The sequence below is a fragment of the Anabrus simplex genome, chromosome 4 (genome assembly GCF_040414725.1).
Source record: "Anabrus simplex isolate iqAnaSimp1 chromosome 4, ASM4041472v1, whole genome shotgun sequence".
Taxonomy (NCBI): Eukaryota; Metazoa; Arthropoda; class Insecta; order Orthoptera; family Tettigoniidae; genus Anabrus; species Anabrus simplex.
In genome coordinates, this window is record NC_090268.1 from 88,741,631 (window position 1) to 88,754,963 (window position 13,333).

Here is a 13,333-nt window from a genome sequence, read left to right on the forward strand (position 1 = left end):
AACGTTGGCACATCCTGCGTTAGAATTAAGTTGATAATTTTTCAAATTTAATGTGCGATTTTTTAGAAGGTTCTTGAAAATATGAATGAGTAATATTGGGAAGTTTGTCCTTTAATTTTTGGAGTAGAATGCTAAGGTCTACATTGCGGTATGCTCCCGTAACGTCAAGAAAAACTGCTATAGTGTCTTCTTTTCGGCACCGTTAAAAATATCTTTAAGGCGTCAGTGGTACTAATGGCTTTTATGAAGGCGAATTGATATTTCGGTAATGCGTTGTAATATTCTAGACGCCATATGAATCTGCGAAGTGGTATTCGTTGAAAGTTTTTGCGTATGCATGACCCTAATATTATACCTCTGTAATTTTGAGGGTTGAAGGGATCCTTTCCTGTCTTATGTAATGGGATAATGTCAAAATTGTTCCAATCCGATGGTATTACTGTGTCGATTAAAAACTCATTATACTGATTAATGATGATTGATTTTGCTCTAAATGGTAAGGAGCTGAGCATTTTGTAAGTTATTAAATCTGGCCCTAGAGATGGACTTTTTTAGTGCGACGTCTAATTCCTGATATGTAATCGGATTCAGTAAGGTTGTATACTGAGTAGATGGGTGTATACAAGTTAATAAATATTCAGGATGAACAAAATCTGGTGTTAGATTTTGGTACAATTGATATAATTTGTTAAGTGGTAGGGCGATAGGCTGTAGTGTGCCCCTAGAGTTACTGAGGGATCGAATTTTGGCCCATGGGATTTTGCTGGGTGTAGTACTATTTATGCCCTCTATGAAGGTCTTCCATGCAACTCTACGTTTGTTGTTGAATATGTATGTAATTTTTGCACAGATTCGTTTATGCTGCTTATAATTAGCGTGAAATGTTGCCGTAAATTTTTCAACAGACTTTTCCATCGTCTAATCCAGTCCTCACATTCCTTATCCCACCAACGAATGGTGTACGTCGGATTATTTGTGGTTTGAGTTTTGTAATGAATCGGGTGATAAGTGTCAAGGTACAATTTTATACATTGTAGTAGCGATTCATATTCCACTGATGTCGATTTTGAGGTATGGCTGAAATAGTCTTGTATAAATGCGTAAAAAATCATAATCAATATTATGCAAATTGCGTGTGGGTATATAGAAGGCGTGTTGCTGTAGGGCTGCTTGTTAATGTAAGAGTAATATTGTAATAGTTTGCCAGGTCAATTTATGTGCTATATCCGTATTACATATAGTTATATCTACTGCACTCGGAGTATTTGAGGGGGCTGTGAAGCGTGTGGGTGATCCATCATTAAGGATGGTGAGGTTGGTGTGGCGTTACAATTAATAAATAAACTTGAAATCTGACGGTGTACGTCTTCGTATATCTGTATAATATATTTGGACTTTTCGTATATGTTGTTGGACCATTTGCAAGGCACATTAATTTGACACTCCTATGTTGGTAACACAGTGTATTCGACTGCCTGAAATGTGTACGTTAACGCCATCTATGCGCGCGCTGTGGAAGTTGTGGTGAGTTTAAACGCTGTCAGAGAGATAGCGCGTTACTCGCTAAACTGTGGCAAGGTCTGTCTAGGGAGGTCAAGTCACGAATGCTACTTATGGAGCCGCCATATTGGGTCTTTAAGCGAGCGTAACCAAAGTCAAGTGTATTCGAATTTAGAGGATTTCGGTGCCGTACATTGAAATAAAAACAAAATACCAACTATTTTTCATAAAGAACTTAATTGGGCATCTACTGGTCATGTAGATATAACTGTATAACACTTAAATTATATGAATACATTCACAGCTATTTAAATAGGAAGATAATTAACAGAGCCTGAAATTCTATTTCTTTCTTTTTTGAGAAACAAGAATCAACAGAAAAGCGCATGTTCTTCTCTTTTACTTCCTTACAACTTGGTCGTACTGTGTTTCTTATTAATATCATCTGTCAAATACGTAAGACAGAAACATAGAAATCTCTACAGTACCTGTGTCATATCATGATTACCGGTACATGATATACTGAACTTGAAGTACTGTATTTAAAGTACTAAAAGACAGTTGTAATAAATTACCTTCAGCGTTTTCTTTATTAAAAAAGTAATTACCGATACTTCGTTTCTAAAAGATTACCCCAATATGTTGACAAACACTGAATGCCTCTTGAGTTGAGTGCATTAAATTATGTATGGTAAGTGTTGTTATCCATTCATGTGGTATCTCTTTGGGTTCTAAGGCAAAAATACTCTGCACATGTGCAACAAGAGTGATGTTTTTAGCTACTCTTCACTAGTTTACTGATAACCCATGCAGTTATATAGTATAAAGTGGTCGTGGTGATTATTGTTTTAAGAGGAAGTACAACTGAACAACCATCCTCTATAAACACTAGCCGGAAGAAAACAAATGGAAGGGGTCCAACATTTCGAAAATGAAGGTATCGGCAAAAGAAAGATGAAGGCCACAAAGTGCGTGGAAATGAAAAACTTCCTAGCCCTCGGATGCACTAATGCCGTCGCGGTCGGAAAAGAACAAGTGTTGACCAGGGGAGGTCGGATGGGCTAGAATAGTGAAAGCAATGTCAAGACTCAGCTAGGGGCCTCGTAGTCACAACCCAAAATAGATTTCCCCCCAGTGGGTGGGCTCAATAGATCAACACCCACAGAATCCCCTGCCTGTCATAAGAGGCGACTGAAAGGAGGCGCCAGGAACTCCTAACTAGGGAGCGTGGGTTGGCGACCACGGAGCTCGTAACTGAGTCCTAATATTCATGCATATAATAATAATAATAATAATAATAATAATAATAATAATAATAATAATAATACTTAAGAAAATTAAAGCCATTGGTAGACACGATTCCATAATAGAAATTCAGTTAACCTAGGTTAGACTATTTTAGGGATTATATTAGGATATTATGTTAGGCTACGGTACGTTAAATTACAGTAGTTGGTTAGTGCGAGTGAAGCGAGTGTTGTGATCTTGAAGTATTTGTCCAGCCATATAATGTACTCTATAGAGCATTTAAGATTAATTAAATTTAGCTGTAAATAATAACTACAGTACAGTGTAAGGCTGCTATTATCAATGAAATTGTTGTAATGATGGCAAGCTGACATAAATTGTTGGTTTGAAGTGATAGGCCTATTGTTTGTTGTGACTGTAATTGGTAAATGAACAGGAACAACCATGCTTGCAGGTTCAGAAAGATACTGTCTGTAGTTTACATGAAAAGGAATGGAATGAAATGGCGTATGCCTTTTAGTGCCGGGAGCGTCTGAGGACAAGTTCGGCCCGTCGGGTGCAGGTCTTTTGATTGACTCCCGTAGGTGACCTGCGCGTCGTGATAAGGATGAAATGATGATGAAGATGACACATACACCTAGCCCCCGTGCCAGCGAAATTGACCAATTATGGTCACCGCCGTCTCAATCCTATATACTGCCTGCTCTATGCTATGCGGTTAACATGCTTCTCAGCGTGAGCTCTTAGTGTCACGAACCTCCGCTAGGGGCGCCAGCTAACGCACCCAACTTATCTCCGTACCCACGTTATTCTGTTCCAGTGCGTTTGCATCGAGCATTTATTTGTGTGTCTCTGGTTGTAAAATGATTAATTGTTGTGTTCCTCACTGTATATCAAAACAGGAAATCCAAATTTTTCAGGTGTGAGGATTCCTGTTATCCCTGCAAGTAAAGACTTCAAGAAAATTGTAGCCTGAATTTTAGAGATGGAGATAAAAGATAAAAACTAAAAGAAAAAAATTATTGAAGCCAGAGAGAGTGCATAGTCGGTCTTCGAATTATCCCCATTACCTTCAAACCAGAAAATAGCTCCACGAAAGACCAGACAGTGACAAGGTATTTCTTCGGAAGAAATCTGTGACGAAACAAGCCGCAGGAAATACACTGGATGACGAGTACGAAATTAATTTGAACAACGATTCCAGCGAGTAAGAATGACAGCAGTGATCAGAAAATCAGACATTAGAGGCTCCGATCAAGAATTCTGAGACTGCGATAACAGCTGATGACTAATCATAATAAAGTTAAGAGACTACAGAGACAATTCGAAGACAACCCAGAAATTGATCGTCTGAATAAAATAAAGGAAGCAGCCAAACAAAGGAAAAACGACCGTTTTTAAAAATCAAATTTATGATTTTCGCAAGACAAAATCCGGGCAGTCAGAACAAATCACGCGGTACTATTTTTTTTTTTTTTGCTAGGGGCTTTACGTCGCACCGACACAGATAGGTCTTATGGCGACGATGGGATAGGAAAGGCCTAGGAGTTGGAAGGAAGCGGCCGTGGCCTTAATTAAGGTACAGCCCCAGCATTTGCCTGGTGTGAAAATGGGAAACCACGGAAAACCATCTTCAGGGCTGCCGATAGTGGGATTCGAACCTACTATCTCCCGGATGCAAGCTCACAGCCGCACGCCTCTACGCGCATGGCCAACTCGCCCGGTACGCGGTACTATGTGGCGTGGGGAATAGTATCCCAAACGGTTACGAATATGGCAGGACTGCTGGTCTAGTGTCAGCTCCGTCACAAACGACTCTGGACAGGTAGCCTAAATGGAAAATGTTGGCGGTGTTTGTCGGGATTTCCCAATTAGTGAAGGAGACACCTAGAGCTTAATGTAAAACTCTCAGACCAAGAGATAGGAGTGTAACAGTGATCGCAGATTAAATGGCTAATACACCGGGCGAGTTTGCCGTGCGTGTAGAGGCGCGCGGCTGTGAGCTTGCATCCGGCAGATAGTAGGTTCGAATCCCACTATCGGCAGCCCTGAAAATGGTTTTCCGTGGTTTCCCATTTTCACACCAGGCAAATGCCGGGGCTGTACCTTAATTAAGGCCACGGCCGCTTCCTTCCAACTCCTAGGCCTTTCCTATCCCATCGTCGCCATAAGACCTATCTGTGTCGGTGCGACGTAAAGCCCCTAGCAAAAAAAAAATGGCTAATTAGGTACGGCTACTCTACGACCGAACCAGTGACAAGTTCCTTTGCGTAGTCAATGTTGAAGGTGTATTTGGCACAGATATTGTAAAATCACCTGCTCTCGCGAATAAACTGTTGTGTTTTCTTGTAATCCGACTTTCAAATAAGTTCTCTAGCGCTGCTGCCTACTTCCATTAAAGGCGTAGAGTCTACGATCTATCCCTTTTAGTTCAGAAATGATTACTGTAATGCCTTTCGGCAAAGCAATCCAGACTGTGTGCATTTCTATTCACCAGCAGATAAAATACTTACAATGGTTGAATGATGATTTCATCGAGTACGTTAAAATAATTCGGTTGGAATCAAAACGTGAAAAACTGAAGTGTCTGCCTAATGAGACGGCAGATGCTGTCTCGCGAACGGTGAAATCTATAGTGGAATGTGTGTCTTACCTATTAAAAAATCAGTAATTTAATGTTCTCGTCGTCGTCATCTGTTTACCCTCCAGGTTCGGCTTTCCCCTCGGACTCAGCGAGGGATCCCACCTCTACCGCTACAAGGGCAGTGTCCTGGAGCTTCAGACTCTTGGTCGGGGTATACAACTGGGGAGTATGACCAGTACCTCGCCCAGGCGGCCTCACCTGCTATGGTGAACAGGGGCCTTGTAGGGGGATGGGAAGATTGGAAGGGATAGGTAAGGATGAGGGAAGGAAGCGGCCGTGGCCTTAAGTTAGGTACCATCCCGGCATTCGCCTCGAGGTGAAGTGGGAAACCACGGAAAACCACTTCGAGGATGGCTGAGGTGGGAATCGAACCCACCTCTACTCAGTTGACCTCCCGAGGCTGAGTGGACCCCGTTCCAGCCCTCATACCACTTTTCAAATTTCGTGGCAGAGCCGGGAATCGAACCCGGACCTCCGGGGGTGGCAGCTAATCACGCTAACCACTACACCACAGAGGCGGACAATTTAATGTTCTCACTAGATGATTTTCTGGAGACGCAATAGAAGCTCTATTTAGTTCAGTGAGATTGGGTGGTGGATTTAATGACATGGCGAATGCACGCACTGCATTATGTGCTATAAAACGTATCCTGAAAACTGGTCATGAACAAACGGTCAACGAAATAGTGATAGACATTTTTTTGCGTCCACTGCTGGTAAATAACAGAAAGAAAAGGACTGAGAAGGTGCTCCGTTACTCGTGTCGAGAAAATTCTGAAATTTGTATATACCATGCTGCATAGGATGATCCTAATATATCTACTGTAACTGGTAAGATTTTATATATTTTACGTTTCTATATCTTAAGCCAAGCTCAAATGTGAAATATTAGTTTCTGTATGTGCATTATCCTCTCAATTAGTAACATGTTAAGGATTATTTTTCATTTTATATTGGTGTTACGGACTAACTCTCATTTAACCAACATGTGCTGTGGGTGCGGTAAGTGCTGCCATCTGCAATGTCATTGTAAACGCAATTCTCGCGGCACAGAGCAGGCAGTATATAGAGATTGAGACGGCGGTGATTATGGTTAAAATTCCTGAACTTGCCTGGAATCGAACCCGGTACCCCAGTGACCAAAGGCCAGCACGCTAACCATTTAGCCAGGGAGCCAGACACATGAAAAGGAAATGTTCATAAACATTAATACTACTATTACACATTTCCTGTTACTTTTCTTGCTTGTTTTTGGTGGTTGAAAATTGTTGGGATGGAATTCCACTTGAGTAGTTTCCGTCCATCTGCCCTCTTTAGTTCAAACTGCGATTCTTCAAAATGATGCTAGAAGAAAATACACAATAAGACCTATAAATATAAAACATCTTTCATATAAACATACTATTTGTTCCGAGGTATGAGTGGAACAGCAGAGGTGAAAGAAGGTGCGGGGGTGAACGGGTCTCAAACTACGAAATTAAAGTTAAGGTAAAATTTAACAAGGTTATATTTTCTTTTCAAAATCAAGAATAAGAAATAACAAATTGAACAGGTACACAGCAGCCGAAACACAATTCAAAAAAGGTACAATAACAGTGATTACAGGATTTGGGCTCCGAGAGCCAGACACCCAATTCTTGAGCTATAAGCCCAACCTTACGAAATACACAAGTCAACAAAGGGGCAGAAGACCCCAATCATGCCCAGGAGCACTTGCTCCCAATTACACAGTAAAGCCTCCTCGAGGCGCGCAGAAAACACAATTTTTATTTTGGAAAGAGCACCCGGCTCTTAAAGTTCTAGCCTATCAAAGGCCACACCAAATTCCACCTTCAAGCTGTCCTCCAACGACATAGACACAAGGGTACAAATACCCAACCTACTGAGGCCTGTTAAGTGAGAAAAGGTTAATTACCTGCCTCTAAAATACCAATTTGAGAGGAGGCGATCTTGCACTCCTAATACATTTTGTTTAAAACCTAATCTGGCTCTAGGCCGCTAATGCAAGGGCTAATCCCATACTGAAGAGGTGACTTATAGAAGGAACAATTTACATTACGTTAAGGAAGAAAGGTTGTGAAAATAAGTTCACCTCAATGCAATATGAGTGGGAGCTCGAGAGGGTTAAGCACTCTCTATCCCGATTTGTAGTTTAAAAAGATAGAATAGATACCAAGTGTTTTTACATTTTAAGGGAAGTTACATGGTAAAAGGCTTCGGACCTGCCCCGAGAGTTAAACTGCTGAGCTAGCAAGAAAAGAAGTTATTAAACGGCCATTACCTTGTGGATGAACTGCTGCCCGAAGAAAGAGGCGCTTCCCGCCCCCTGCTACGTACTTTACACACTGAAAGATGTTACTGAAGTGGCCCAGAGACCCTAAAATCAGCAGTTTATATACTCTCGCGGAAAGTTCGAGGCGTTTCAAGAATGAGAACACCCTCCCACAAGAATTTTATTGGTTAACCAAGAAAACCCCTACACAAGATGAAGAAGAAACACATTATTGGTGGAAAATTAATTCGAGAAATTCGGGATTGGCTAAATTCAAAACAAGGGGAAAGAAAGGGTTAATATTGCCAACTTAAACCATGACTGCAAAAAATTTAACAAAGAACAAACTTATGAATTCAAATTTTCTCCAAAAACATAGTTCTTTCACTTCGCACCAGGGTGCACGATTGTAGTTCTTCAGTAGTGTCCTCTAGAAGAGAACGTTCACACTTCTTACTACAGGCAAAACAAAAATACATCGAAAACGACCCAGTTCAGAAACTTCAAAATTTCCAAGTAGTGACATCTTCTGATAAACTTGAAAATTAACACAGTAGATAAAGTTCAGACTTCCTCCAGCAGAGGAGTTTCAACTGGCGCAAAGTTTGAATTAGCGGCGTGGAGGTGTACCGCCCGGTACACTATTATTCAGGAATAATACAAATGTATAACTTCAGTAACTTCGCACAAGACGGAATTATCTGTAGCCTAACATAATATCCTAATGTAATCCCTAAAATAGCCTAACCTAGGTTAACTCAGTTTTGTACCCATTGAGCTCTCCTTTGCTTATCTCTCGGGAAGCGACACACTTTAATTCCGTCAGTTGTCTTATTTTGACAATTTGGTGCGGAGCAATATCCCATTTTCCTTCAAAATACAAGTAATAACTCACATCACTACATCGGGCACACCCACATAACAACGATATTTGAAACCCAATATGGCCGCCACCGCAAAGGATTGTGGTAGCGTGACCAGACCTCCCTAGACAGACGAACTGTGAAAGCGTGCTGGGCGCTTGGAAACGGCTGTCGACTGTCTGCATTTTGAACACGCTGCAGCATGACGCGGAGAACTGGGTGTCTCAGGCCAGCTGGCGTATTCAGCATGCCCAGTTCAGGCATTGGGTGAAAAACATTCTGTATCCCTTTCAGGGATTGGGAATAGGGAAAATGCATAATTTTCTAAAATAGTTTTTTGAAAAGTACACCAATGAAATAGTACGTAAACGTATTACATTGTAGTAAGTTGCCTTGTTTTCTACCATTAAAAAATATTTAAAAGTGCCTTTCCACAAGGCGAGTGAAACGGCCTCTGACGTAAGCGGCGCGCTGTGACGTCGCGATCCAGTACCGCACGCAGCTCTACCAGCCGTTGTGCATCAGCCGTTACTAAAAGCCGATTGTTTATTATTCGTGACAAAAGAAAGGTTCAAAACAGCACAGTCAGAAAATTTGCCATGTGTAGATGTCATCATACTTGAAAAATAGTGACTTTTGTGGCCGCAATAATTCGCGGATAAAAAGCAAGTTTGTAAGTGGCATCTTTTATATACGTGCAATGTACTGTAACTCATAGTATTAGGATAATAACGAACCTGGATAGAAATCACATCACTTTCAACATTTCCTTCTAGACTGATTCCCATATTAAAAAATAACATTGCATTTTCGGGCTTTCAGCATTAGTAATGTAAGGAACCGGATTTCAGCACTAACATAAACATATAGGTAGCATTATAGTACTATTCCGCCTCTGTGGTGTAGTGGTTAATGTGATTAGCTGCCACCCCCGGAGGCCCGCTTTCAATTCCCGGCTTTGCCATGAAAGTTGAAAACAAATAGTACGAGGGCTGGAACGGGGTCTACTCAGCCTCGGGAGGTCAACTGAGTACAGGGGTTTCGAATCCCACCTCAGCCATCCTCGAAGTGGTTTTTCGTATTTTCCCACTTCTCCTCCAGACACTTAAGGCCACGGCCGTTTCCTTCCCTCTTCCTTGTCTATCCCTTCCGATCTTCCCATCCTCCAACAAGGCCCCTGTTGAGCATAGCAGGCGAGGCCGCCTGGACGAGGTAATGGCCCTCCTCACCAGTTGTATCACCATACCCAAAGTCTCACGCTCCAGGACACTGCACTTGAAGCGGTAGAGGTGAAATCCCTCGCTGAGTCCGAGGGAAAAACCACCCTGAAGGATAAACTGATTAAGAAAGAAAGAAAGAAAGAAAGAAAGAAAGAACGAAAGATCATAGTACTATAGATCTATAATCTATCATTCCTGAAAAAATATATATTTATGGTTGGGGCAACCGGCCTACCCACTTCCGGGGCCCATGAAAGAGAAAAATTAAATATCTTGGTGGAGGGAAAAAGTTAAACATGATAAAAATAAAGATAAATATGCCTTCATACAGTTTTCACAAGTCGGGCTGAGTGGTTCAGACGGTAAAGGTGCTGGCCTTCTGACCCCAACTTGGCAGGTTCGATCCTGGTTCAGTCAGGTAGTAGTTGAAGACACTCAAATACGTCACCCTCGTGTCGGTAGATTTACTGGCACATAAAAGAACTCCAGCAGGACTAAATTTCTGCACATCGGCGCCTCCGAAAACCGTAGAAGTAGTTAGCGGGGCGTAAAGCCAATAACATTAATTACATTTGGCTTTTAACAAGCTGAGCATATCACTTAAGAAAAGTGTCTTTGTGACATTTTAGTCGTTCAATACAGGAATGTCTTTGGGTGCTGTGACTTTTTTTTTTTCTATTTGTTTTACGTCGCACCATCACAGATAGGTCTTATGGCGACGATGGGACAGGAAAGGCCTAGGAATGAGAAGGAAGCGGCCGTGGCCTTATATAAGGTACAGCTCCAGCATTTGCCTGGTGTGAAAATGGGAAACCACGGAAAACCATCTTCAGGGCTGCCGACAGTGGGGTTCGAACCCACTATCTCTCGGATGCGAGCTCACAGCTGCGCGCTCCTAACCGCACGGCCAACTCGCCCGGTATTTTTACCCTTCGGTTTATTGACTTGGCTTATATAATCTCAAACTAATTTTTTGCTTGTTGTTTTACGTCACACCGACACAGATAGGTCTTACGGCGACGATGGGACAGGAAAGGGCTAGGAGTGAGAAGGAAGCGGCCGTGGCCTTAATTAAGGTAAGCCTCAGCATTTGCCTGGTGTGAAAATGGGACACCACGGAAAACCATTTTCAGGGCTGCCGACAGTGGGGTTCGAACCTACTATCTCCCGAATACTGGATACTGGCCGCACTGAAGCGACTACAGCTATCGAGCTCGGTAACCTCAAACTTAGATTAAGTTGGATAATATTTTAAAGACCAACATCACTATTTTCACCTGTGTGCAATTATGTTATTTATTTCATTAATATTATGATAATTATTATAATTGAGTATTGTTAACTTATAACACCCCAACAGACAAGCATTGGTTTTGTGTAGAGTTATACATTTGTTAAATTCACGTTGTTTCCTTTCATGATGTACACGCCTATTTTTTGTTATATTATAGAGTATTTAGCTATAACCGAACTTTCTTTACAAGTGTAAGCTCTTCAATAAAGACATAAATAACTGTCGCATGCCAAGATAAATTGGTATAATTAGAGCTGTCAATATGGTTCATAATCTCTTTGATTTATTACCTTGACATGGATCACCCAAAACATAGGTTAGGTTTGGAGAATACTTTAATAATCAGCATTAATTAATGCACTGCTTATTACTTTCATATTTCAAGATGTAATTGAAGCATTTAATTAAAGCATCATACATTGAAATTTAAAGTTTTACCACTAAAACAGCTGACATGGAAAAGTGATTGAAAATTCAAACAAATCTATATATATAAAAATAAGAGTTTTGTCTGTACATTGCTCAGAATTTGAAAAGAATGGTATTTCTGTATCGGTCATGTACACAGTAACAAGAAAATGCATGTTTTACTTTTCCGTAATTTCTGTCTGTCTGTCTGTCTGTCTGTCTGTCTGTCTGTCTGTCTGTCTGTCTGTCTGTCTGTCTGTCTGTCTGTCTGTCTGTCTGTCTGTCTGTCTTCTGTCTGTCTGTCTGTCTGTCTGTACACGCATCACTTGAAAACGACCGAAGAGAATTTAATGAAAATCGGTATGTAAAGTCGGGGAATGAGCCACTACAATCTAGGCTATAAATCATTTTATTCACGCTGAGTGAAATGGTAGTTTGGGGGAAGGCCTAAAATTCAATTCTCAAATATTTATATTTTAATTGGTCCTGTCGATAAATACTACATAACTTAAGTTACATAGAATTCAATTTCCGATCATTTATGTCTTATACAATTTTGCCGTACCGGCTATGATATCACTGATATTCATGAATTTCGATTTTTGTTGCTAAGTCCACATCAACACCGAGCCACGAGAAAATGGGTGAACAGAATTTAATGAAAATCGGTATACAAAGTCGGGGAAGAAATAACTGTAGTCTAACCTATAAATAATTTTACTGAACCTGGGTGAAATGGTAGTTTAGGGGTAGGCGCCGAAAATTTAATTCTTAAATACCTTCGTTATTGCTCCTATAGAAAAGTAATACATAACAAATGTTATAGAGAATACAATTTCCGATCATTTATATTTTATTCAGTTTTACCGTACCGACTGTGATAAGAGTAGTATTTCAGAGACGGAAGAAAATTAAATGCGAAGGCCTACAATATGGAAAGCGCATTACATTGATTACAATAACATTACATTGACCATTGTTTGTTGTGATGTTCTTTACTTCTTATTGTGCCCTCAGCTCTGATAGATGGAATTACTGTGGCGTACCGAGTATAACAGCCTGACTCAATATTGACGGGAAAGAGTTAAAAAACTGTTCTCTTCGGCATGCCATTCCTCTGGTTCATACATTGTCTGATACTGCTGGTAAGTAACACACTGGTTCATCAGTATTCCAGCTATTCACTCCCTACTCTGATGCACTGTTTTGAATAAGCAGTGTGCAGATTTGGCAGAGGCTCACTTAGTAATAGTAGTATGACCTGGTCTAGAATTACAATTTAAGCCTATTCCAAATTACAGCACTACAATTCCCACGAACCTACTACGCTGGCGTAGCAGGGGGAGAGGTGATACTCCCACGTGGCGCGTCCCAGGTGGCGGATAGGGGGGTCCTAACCGGCTTGCCGGCGGACTTGAGGGAAATAAAATACCTCTCGCAGACCAAACACACTACCCCCTGCGGGTGGGGGACTCACATGTAGAATACACCCGCGGTATCCCCTGCCTGTCGTAAGAGGCGACAAAAGGGGCGACCTAGGCGCGGACATGGATTGCGGATTGGTATAATGTGTTGGACCTCCTGTCGATGGGAGAGGCTGAATACATCCGTAGGTAATCCCTGCCTGTCGTAGAAGGCGACTTAAAGGGTCATGTGGCCATGGTCCCCTCTTTATTTTTTATTATTTCTCCGAGGGTCAGATGTAGACCATTCAAAATTTTGATGTGCGTGCTGCTCGGCGATGGAGCTCTTATGTGTGCGACTACGCTCAAAAGCCCGTGCCAGCAACCACCCAGGACGCGGCGGGTGGGAGTGTCATGTACCCGGGCAGTAGTATCCGCCTGACAACGCACAGCCGAATGCCAGAAGGACATATTCTTATTA